This window comes from Lasioglossum baleicum, unplaced genomic scaffold (genome assembly GCF_051020765.1).
Source record: "Lasioglossum baleicum unplaced genomic scaffold, iyLasBale1 scaffold0031, whole genome shotgun sequence".
Taxonomy (NCBI): domain Eukaryota; kingdom Metazoa; phylum Arthropoda; class Insecta; order Hymenoptera; family Halictidae; genus Lasioglossum; species Lasioglossum baleicum.
Genome location: NW_027469091.1, coordinates 808,823 through 819,165, shown reverse-complemented (window position 1 = coordinate 819,165; position 10,343 = coordinate 808,823).

Below are 10,343 nucleotides of genomic sequence, written 5' to 3'. Positions count from 1 at the left end.
CTTTCTAATTTTTGGTTACTTATTTGTGATCACAATGAAACCAACTTTGCCTAATTGGATTTTACTAAAATTGGTTTCAATTTTTTTCTTCGAAAATAGCTATTGATCTAGATCAGTCGCATTTCTGCTTTACTTTACATCTAATTTTTGGTAGCCAACTTGTATTTGCTTTTTTAGATAATTTTGCCTAACTAGATTTTACTACCATTGATTTTAAATTTTATTTTCAAAATAGATCAAAGTCGGATTCCTACTCTATATTTAAGCTTTTACCTGTCTACTTTTTGGTTACTTGCTTGTGACAGCATTGTAAATAATATTGTCTAACTGGATTTTAGTGAATTTATTTTAGATTTTATTTTCAAAGTAGAGAGATCCCAGTCGAATTCCTACTTTATTTTAGACTTTTACCTGTCTACTTTTTGGTTACTTTCTTGTGATCACAGCGTAGATATCTTTGCCTAATTAGGTTTTACTAAAATTGATTTTGAATTTTATTCAGTCGCAATTCTGCTTTATTTTACAATATTCTAATAATTTTTTTTTTATTTGGTAGCCTACTTGTATTTGCTTTTAAATAGTGTTGCCTAACTACATTTTATTATAATTAATTTTGAATTTTATTTCCAAAATAGATCAAAGCCGAATTCCTACTCTATATTTAAGCTTTTACCTGTCCAATTTTTGGTTACCTACTTGCAGTCGCAATGTAAATAACTTTGTCTAATCAGATTTTACTAAAATTGATTTTAAACTTTCTCTTCAAAATAGATCCGTTGACTTACTGTTGTATTTTACAACTTCTCACCTAGCTAATTTTTGGTAGCCTACTTGTATTAGCATTTTAGGCACTATTGTGTATCTAGATTTTACTGAAAATTGATTCTCAATTTTATTTTCAAACTAAATTACAGTCGAAATCCCAATTTGTTTTTAACTTTTGCGTTTCTAATTTTTGGTTACTTACTTGTGATCACAGTGTAAATTACTTTGTCTAATCAGATTTTTCTAAAATCGATTTTAAAATTTCTCTTCAAAATAGATCCGTTGACTTACTGTTTTCTTTTACAACTTCTCACCTAGCTAATTTTCGGTAGCCTACTTGTAGTTGCATTTTAAATCCTATTGTCTAACTAGATTTTACTAAAATTCATTTTAAATTTTATTTTCAAGATAGAGCAAAGTCAAATTCCTACCCTATATTCAAGCTTTTAACCTGTCTAATTTTTGATTACTTACTTGCTATCACAGTTGTTACGGATGACGAACAGGTGTTCAATATCATCTCTGGCAGAAACCGTCCTAGATAAATCTACATAATTGTTTAGGTTAGTTTACGGTCCAAACGTACGCACGACCAACTGGTCGTTGACAAAATACGAATGTTCACTTGAAGGGTACTGACAAGTACCACCCGTCATTGCAGGGCTATGTAAGCCCTTACATTTCTACTCTCGTGGGCTAGTACTGTCGTAATCACGAATAGTGTCGCGTCGTGCTGCATCTCGGAAGTCAACTACCAGTGAGATCGGACGTTCGTTCCTTTTGAATCAAAGTTTAACCGTACAGATTCCGCGAGTTCGGTCTAAAATCTGTTAGGCAGTGACAAGGTTGCTCCGAGTCCCCCGCATTGCCAGTGCGTCAACACCGTGCGTCTTAGCTTAGGTAATATCACCTTTCAATTTCTTTCCTATTCTAAATTCAGTTCATTCGCGACACAAGTACACTTGTAGAACGAAACTCTATAGTAAGAATATATTTGTCTTCTTTGATAATTAACTCAAATTCATTAAACCCATAATTATCGTCCAATATCCTAACCAAGTGATTGAACGTCCCCACATGATACAATCTTACCGCTCGGATTGTATCAATTAAATTATACTAGTTACGAGGCTTACTAATTATCCTAGCAATTCCCTGATTAACCATCAGGCTCTTTCGCGACATTCCAATTGTCCGAACAGATAATTTATTCAACCTAGCGGCTCCCCAGTTTTGCATTGGGTTCGTCCTCATCCTAACAGCTCCCCGATTTCGCATCAGGTTCGTCTGTGCTATTATACAACCTCCTAGCAGCTCCCCGGTTTTGCATCGTGTTCGTCTGCGTTTGACTCCATTCCTGGAGGCTCCCTGACTTCGCGCCAGGTTCGTCCTCGCTGTCAATAATCCTAGCGGCTCCTCAATTTCGCATTGGGTTCGTCCGCGTTCCTTAACTAACAAATTTATATCATATTCCTAGGGTAATAACCCTTCGCCGGCCACTCGTGCTGCTCGCGGCCCTGGCTCGTAACACAGTGCAAATAACTTTGTCTACTCGGATTTTACTAGAATTGATTTTGAACTTTCTCTTCAAAATAGATCAGTCGAATTTCTGTTTTATTTTTCAACTTTTCACTTAGCTAATGTTTGGTCGGCTACTTGTATTTGCATTTTAAACACTATTGTCTATCTAGATTTTACTAAAATTGATTTTAAATTTTATGTTCAAAATAGATCAAACTCGAGGTCCTAATTTGTTTTTAAACTTTTGCCTTTCTAATTTTTGGTTACTTATTTGTGATCACAATGAAACCAACTTTGCCTAATTGGATTTTACTAAAATTGGTTTCAATTTTTTTCTTCGAAAATAGCTATTGATCTAGATCAGTCGCATTTCTGCTTTACTTTACATCTAATTTTTGGTAGCCAACTTGTATTTGCTTTTTTAGATAATTTTGCCTAACTAGATTTTACTACCATTGATTTTAAATTTTATTTTCAAAATAGATCAAAGTCGGATTCCTACTCTATATTTAAGCTTTTACCTGTCTACTTTTTGGTTACTTGCTTGTGACAGCATTGTAAATAATATTGTCTAACTGGATTTTAGTGAATTTATTTTAGATTTTATTTTCAAAGTAGAGAGATCCCAGTCGAATTCCTACTTTATTTTAGACTTTTACCTGTCTACTTTTTGGTTACTTTCTTGTGATCACAGCGTAGATATCTTTGCCTAATTAGGTTTTACTAAAATTGATTTTGAATTTTATTCAGTCGCAATTCTGCTTTATTTTACAATATTCTAATAATTTTTTTTTTATTTGGTAGCCTACTTGTATTTGCTTTTAAATAGTGTTGCCTAACTACATTTTATTATAATTAATTTTGAATTTTATTTCCAAAATAGATCAAAGCCGAATTCCTACTCTATATTTAAGCTTTTACCTGTCCAATTTTTGGTTACCTACTTGCAGTCGCAATGTAAATAACTTTGTCTAATCAGATTTTACTAAAATTGATTTTAAACTTTCTCTTCAAAATAGATCCGTTGACTTACTGTTGTATTTTACAACTTCTCACCTAGCTAATTTTTGGTAGCCTACTTGTATTAGCATTTTAGGCACTATTGTGTATCTAGATTTTACTGAAAATTGATTCTCAATTTTATTTTCAAACTAAATTACAGTCGAAATCCCAATTTGTTTTTAACTTTTGCGTTTCTAATTTTTGGTTACTTACTTGTGATCACAGTGTAAATTACTTTGTCTAATCAGATTTTTCTAAAATCGATTTTAAAATTTCTCTTCAAAATAGATCCGTTGACTTACTGTTTTCTTTTACAACTTCTCACCTAGCTAATTTTCGGTAGCCTACTTGTAGTTGCATTTTAAATCCTATTGTCTAACTAGATTTTACTAAAATTCATTTTAAATTTTATTTTCAAGATAGAGCAAAGTCAAATTCCTACCCTATATTCAAGCTTTTAACCTGTCTAATTTTTGATTACTTACTTGCTATCACAGTTGTTACGGATGACGAACAGGTGTTCAATATCATCTCTGGCAGAAACCGTCCTAGATAAATCTACATAATTGTTTAGGTTAGTTTACGGCCCAAACGTACGCACGACCAACTGGTCGTTGACAAAATACGAATGTTCACTTGAAGGGTACTGACAAGTACCACCCGTCATTGCAGGGCTATGTAAGCCCTTACATTTCTACTCTCGTGGGCTAGTACTGTCGTAATCACGAATAGTGTCGCGTCGTGCTGCATCTCGGAAGTCAACTACCAGTGAGATCGGACGTTCGTTCCTTTTGAATCAAAGTTTAACCGTACAGATTCCGCGAGTTCGGTCTAAAATCTGTTAGGCAGTGACAAGGTTGCTCCGAGTCCCCCGCATTGCCAGTGCGTCAACACCGTGCGTCTTAGCTTAGGTAATATCACCTTTCAATTTCTTTCCTATTCTAAATTCAGTTCATTCGCGACACAAGTACACTTGTAGAACGAAACTCTATAGTAAGAATATATTTGTCTTCTTTGATAATTAACTCAAATTCATTAAACCCATAATTATCGTCCAATATCCTAACCAAGTGATTGAACGTCCCCACATGATACAATCTTACCGCTCGGATTGTATCAATTAAATTATACTAGTTACGAGGCTTACTAATTATCCTAGCAATTCCCTGATTAACCATCAGGCTCTTTCGCGACATTCCAATTGTCCGAACAGAGATTTATCCAACCTAGCAGCTCCCCAGTTTTGCATTGGGTTCGTCCTCATCCTAACAGCTCCCTGATTTCGCATCAGGTTCGTCTGTGCTATTATACAACCTCCTAGCAGCTCCCCGGTTTTGCATCGGGTTCGTCTGCGTTTGACTCCATTCCTAGAGGCTCCCTGACTTCGCGCCAGGTTCGTCCTCGCTGTCAATAATCCTAGCGGCTCCTCAATTTCGCATTGGGTTCGTCCGCGTTCCTTAACTAACAAATTTATATCATATTCCTAGGGTAATAACCCTTCGCCGGCCACTCGTGCTGCTCGCGGCCCTGGCTCGTAACACAGTGCAAATAACTTTGTCTACTCGGATTTTACTAGAATTGATTTTGAACTTTCTCTTCAAAATAGATCAGTCGAATTTCTGTTTTATTTTTCAACTTTTCACTTAGCTAATGTTTGGTCGGCTACTTGTATTTGCATTTTAAACACTATTGTCTATCTAGATTTTACTAAAATTGATTTTAAATTTTATGTTCAAAATAGATCAAACTCGAGGTCCTAATTTGTTTTTAAACTTTTGCCTTTCTAATTTTTGGTTACTTATTTGTGATCACAATGAAACCAACTTTGCCTAATTGGATTTTACTAAAATTGGTTTCAATTTTTTTCTTCGAAAATAGCTATTGATCTAGATCAGTCGCATTTCTGCTTTACTTTACATCTAATTTTTGGTAGCCAACTTGTATTTGCTTTTTTAGATAATTTTGCCTAACTAGATTTTACTACCATTGATTTTAAATTTTATTTTCAAAATAGATCAAAGTCGGATTCCTACTCTATATTTAAGCTTTTACCTGTCTACTTTTTGGTTACTTGCTTGTGACAGCATTGTAAATAATATTGTCTAACTGGATTTTAGTGAATTTATTTTAGATTTTATTTTCAAAGTAGAGAGATCCCAGTCGAATTCCTACTTTATTTTAGACTTTTACCTGTCTACTTTTTGGTTACTTTCTTGTGATCACAGCGTAGATATCTTTGCCTAATTAGGTTTTACTAAAATTGATTTTGAATTTTATTCAGTCGCAATTCTGCTTTATTTTACAATATTCTAATAATTTTTTTTTTATTTGGTAGCCTACTTGTATTTGCTTTTAAATAGTGTTGCCTAACTACATTTTATTATAATTAATTTTGAATTTTATTTCCAAAATAGATCAAAGCCGAATTCCTACTCTATATTTAAGCTTTTACCTGTCCAATTTTTGGTTACCTACTTGCAGTCGCAATGTAAATAACTTTGTCTAATCAGATTTTACTAAAATTGATTTTAAACTTTCTCTTCAAAATAGATCCGTTGACTTACTGTTGTATTTTACAACTTCTCACCTAGCTAATTTTTGGTAGCCTACTTGTATTAGCATTTTAGGCACTATTGTGTATCTAGATTTTACTGAAAATTGATTCTCAATTTTATTTTCAAACTAAATTACAGTCGAAATCCCAATTTGTTTTTAACTTTTGCGTTTCTAATTTTTGGTTACTTACTTGTGATCACAGTGTAAATTACTTTGTCTAATCAGATTTTTCTAAAATCGATTTTAAAATTTCTCTTCAAAATAGATCCGTTGACTTACTGTTTTCTTTTACAACTTCTCACCTAGCTAATTTTCGGTAGCCTACTTGTAGTTGCATTTTAAATCCTATTGTCTAACTAGATTTTACTAAAATTCATTTTAAATTTTATTTTCAAGATAGAGCAAAGTCAAATTCCTACCCTATATTCAAGCTTTTAACCTGTCTAATGTTTGATTACTTACTTGCTATCACAGTTGTTACGGATGACGAACAGGTGTTCAATATCATCTCTGGCAGAAACCGTCCTAGATAAATCTACATAATTGTTTAGGTTAGTTTACGGTCCAAACGTACGCACGACCAACTGGTCGTTGACAAAATACGAATGTTCACTTGAAGGGTACTGACAAGTACCACCCGTCATTGCAGGGCTATGTAAGCCCTTACATTTCTACTCTCGTGGGCTAGTACTGTCGTAATCACGAATAGTGTCGCGTCGTGCTGCATCTCGGAAGTCAACTACCAGTGAGATCGGACGTTCGTTCCTTTTGAATCAAAGTTTAACCGTACAGATTCCGCGAGTTCGGTCTAAAATCTGTTAGGCAGTGACAAGGTTGCTCCGAGTCCCCCGCATTGCCAGTGCGTCAACACCGTGCGTCTTAGCTTAGGTAATATCACCTTTCAATTTCTTTCCTATTCTAAATTCAGTTCATTCGCGACACAAGTACACTTGTAGAACGAAACTCTATAGTAAGAATATATTTGTCTTCTTTGATAATTAACTCAAATTCATTAAACCCATAATTATCGTCCAATATCCTAACCAAGTGATTGAACGTCCCCACATGATACAATCTTACCGCTCGGATTGTATCAATTAAATTATACTAGTTACGAGGCTTACTAATTATCCTAGCAATTCCCTGATTAACCATCAGGCTCTTTCGCGACATTCCAATTGTCCGAACAGAGATTTATCCAACCTAGCGGCTCCCCAGTTTTGCATTGGGTTCGTCCTCATCCTAACAGCTCCCTGATTTCGCATCAGGTTCGTCTGTGCTATTATACAACCTCCTAGCAGCTCCCCGGTTTTGCATCGGGTTCGTCTGCGTTTGACTCCATTCCTAGAGGCTCCCTGACTTCGCGCCAGGTTCGTCCTCGCTGTCAATAATCCTAGCGGCTCCTCAATTTCGCATTGGGTTCGTCCGCGTTCCTTAACTAACAAATTTATATCATATTCCTAGGGTAATAACCCTTCGCCGGCCACTCGTGCTGCTCGCGGCCCTGGCTCGTAACACAGTGCAAATAACTTTGTCTACTCGGATTTTACTAGAATTGATTTTGAACTTTCTCTTCAAAATAGATCAGTCGAATTTCTGTTTTATTTTTCAACTTTTCACTTAGCTAATGTTTGGTCGGCTACTTGTATTTGCATTTTAAACACTATTGTCTATCTAGATTTTACTAAAATTGATTTTAAATTTTATGTTCAAAATAGATCAAACTCGAGGTCCTAATTTGTTTTTAAACTTTTGCCTTTCTAATTTTTGGTTACTTATTTGTGATCACAATGAAACCAACTTTGCCTAATTGGATTTTACTAAAATTGGTTTCAATTTTTTTCTTCGAAAATAGCTATTGATCTAGATCAGTCGCATTTCTGCTTTACTTTACATCTAATTTTTGGTAGCCAACTTGTATTTGCTTTTTTAGATAATTTTGCCTAACTAGATTTTACTACCATTGATTTTAAATTTTATTTTCAAAATAGATCAAAGTCGGATTCCTACTCTATATTTAAGCTTTTACCTGTCTACTTTTTGGTTACTTGCTTGTGACAGCATTGTAAATAATATTGTCTAACTGGATTTTAGTGAATTTATTTTAGATTTTATTTTCAAAGTAGAGAGATCCCAGTCGAATTCCTACTTTATTTTAGACTTTTACCTGTCTACTTTTTGGTTACTTTCTTGTGATCACAGCGTAGATATCTTTGCCTAATTAGGTTTTACTAAAATTGATTTTGAATTTTATTCAGTCGCAATTCTGCTTTATTTTACAATATTCTAATAATTTTTTTTTTATTTGGTAGCCTACTTGTATTTGCTTTTAAATAGTGTTGCCTAACTACATTTTATTATAATTAATTTTGAATTTTATTTCCAAAATAGATCAAAGCCGAATTCCTACTCTATATTTAAGCTTTTACCTGTCCAATTTTTGGTTACCTACTTGCAGTCGCAATGTAAATAACTTTGTCTAATCAGATTTTACTAAAATTGATTTTAAACTTTCTCTTCAAAATAGATCCGTTGACTTACTGTTGTATTTTACAACTTCTCACCTAGCTAATTTTTGGTAGCCTACTTGTATTAGCATTTTAGGCACTATTGTGTATCTAGATTTTACTGAAAATTGATTCTCAATTTTATTTTCAAACTAAATTACAGTCGAAATCCCAATTTGTTTTTAACTTTTGCGTTTCTAATTTTTGGTTACTTACTTGTGATCACAGTGTAAATTACTTTGTCTAATCAGATTTTTCTAAAATCGATTTTAAAATTTCTCTTCAAAATAGATCCGTTGACTTACTGTTTTCTTTTACAACTTCTCACCTAGCTAATTTTCGGTAGCCTACTTGTAGTTGCATTTTAAATCCTATTGTCTAACTAGATTTTACTAAAATTCATTTTAAATTTTATTTTCAAGATAGAGCAAAGTCAAATTCCTACCCTATATTCAAGCTTTTAACCTGTCTAATTTTTGATTACTTACTTGCTATCACAGTTGTTACGGATGACGAACAGGTGTTCAATATCATCTCTGGCAGAAACCGTCCTAGATAAATCTACATAATTGTTTAGGTTAGTTTAGGGCCCAAACGTACGCACGACCAACTGGTCGTTGACAAAATACGAATGTTCACTTGAAGGGTACTGACAAGTACCATCCGTCATTGCAGGGCTATATAAGCCCTTACATTTCTACTCTCGTGGGCTAGTACTGTCGTAATCACGAATAGTGTCGCGTCGTGCTGCATCTCGGAAGTCAACTACCAGTGAGATCGGACGTTCGTTCCTTTTGAATCAAAGTTTAACCGTACAGATTCCGCGAGTTCGGTCTAAAATCTGTTAGGCAGTGACAAGGTTTCTCCGAGTCCCCCGCATTGCCGGTGCGTCAACACCGTGCGTCTTAGCTTAGGTAATATCACCTTTCAATTTCTTTCCTATTCTAAATTCAGTTCATTCGCGACACAAGTACACTTGTAGAACGAAACTCTATAGTAAGAATATATTTGTCTTCTTTGATAATTAACTCAAATTCATTAAACCCATAATTATCGTCCAATATCCTAACCAAGTGATTGAACGTCCCCACATGATACAATCTTACCGCTCGGATTGTATCAATTAAATTATACTAGTTACGAGGCTTACTAATTATCCTAGCAATTCCCTGATTAACCATCAGGCTCTTTCGCGACATTCCAATTGTCCGAACAGAGATTTATCCAACCTAGCGGCTCCCCAGTTTTGCATTGGGTTCGTCCTCATCCTAACAGCTCCCTGATTTCGCATCAGGTTCGTCTGTGCTATTATACAACCTCCTAGCAGCTCCCCGGTTTTGCATCGGGTTCGTCTGCGTTTGACTCCATTCCTAGAGGCTCCCTGACTTCGCGCCAGGTTCGTCCTCGCTGTCAATAATGCTAGCGGCTCCTCAATTTCGCATTGGGTTCGTCCGCGTTCCTTAACTAACAAATTTATATCATATTCCTAGGGTAATAACCCTTCGCCGGCCACTCGTGCTGCTCGCGGCCCTGGCTCGTGACACAGTGCAAATAACTTTGTCTAATCGGATTTTACTAGAATCGATTTTGAACTTTCTCTTCAAAATAGATCAGTCGAATTTCTGTTTTATTTTTCAACTTTTCACTTAGCTAATTTTTGGTCGGCTACGTGTATTTGCATTTTAAACACTATTGTCTATCTAGATTTTACTAAAATTGATTTTAAATTTTATGTTCAAAATAGATCAAACTCGAGGTCCTAATTTGTTTTTAAACTTTTGCCTTTCTAATTTTTGGTTACTTATTTGTGATCACAATGAAACCAACTTTGCCTAATTGGATTTTACTAAAATTGGTTTCAATTTTTTTCTTCGAAAATAGCTATTGATCTAGATCAGTCGCATTTCTGCTTTACTTTACATCTAATTTTTGGTAGCCAACTTGTATTTGCTTTTTTAGATAATTTTGCCTAACTAGATTTTACTACCATTG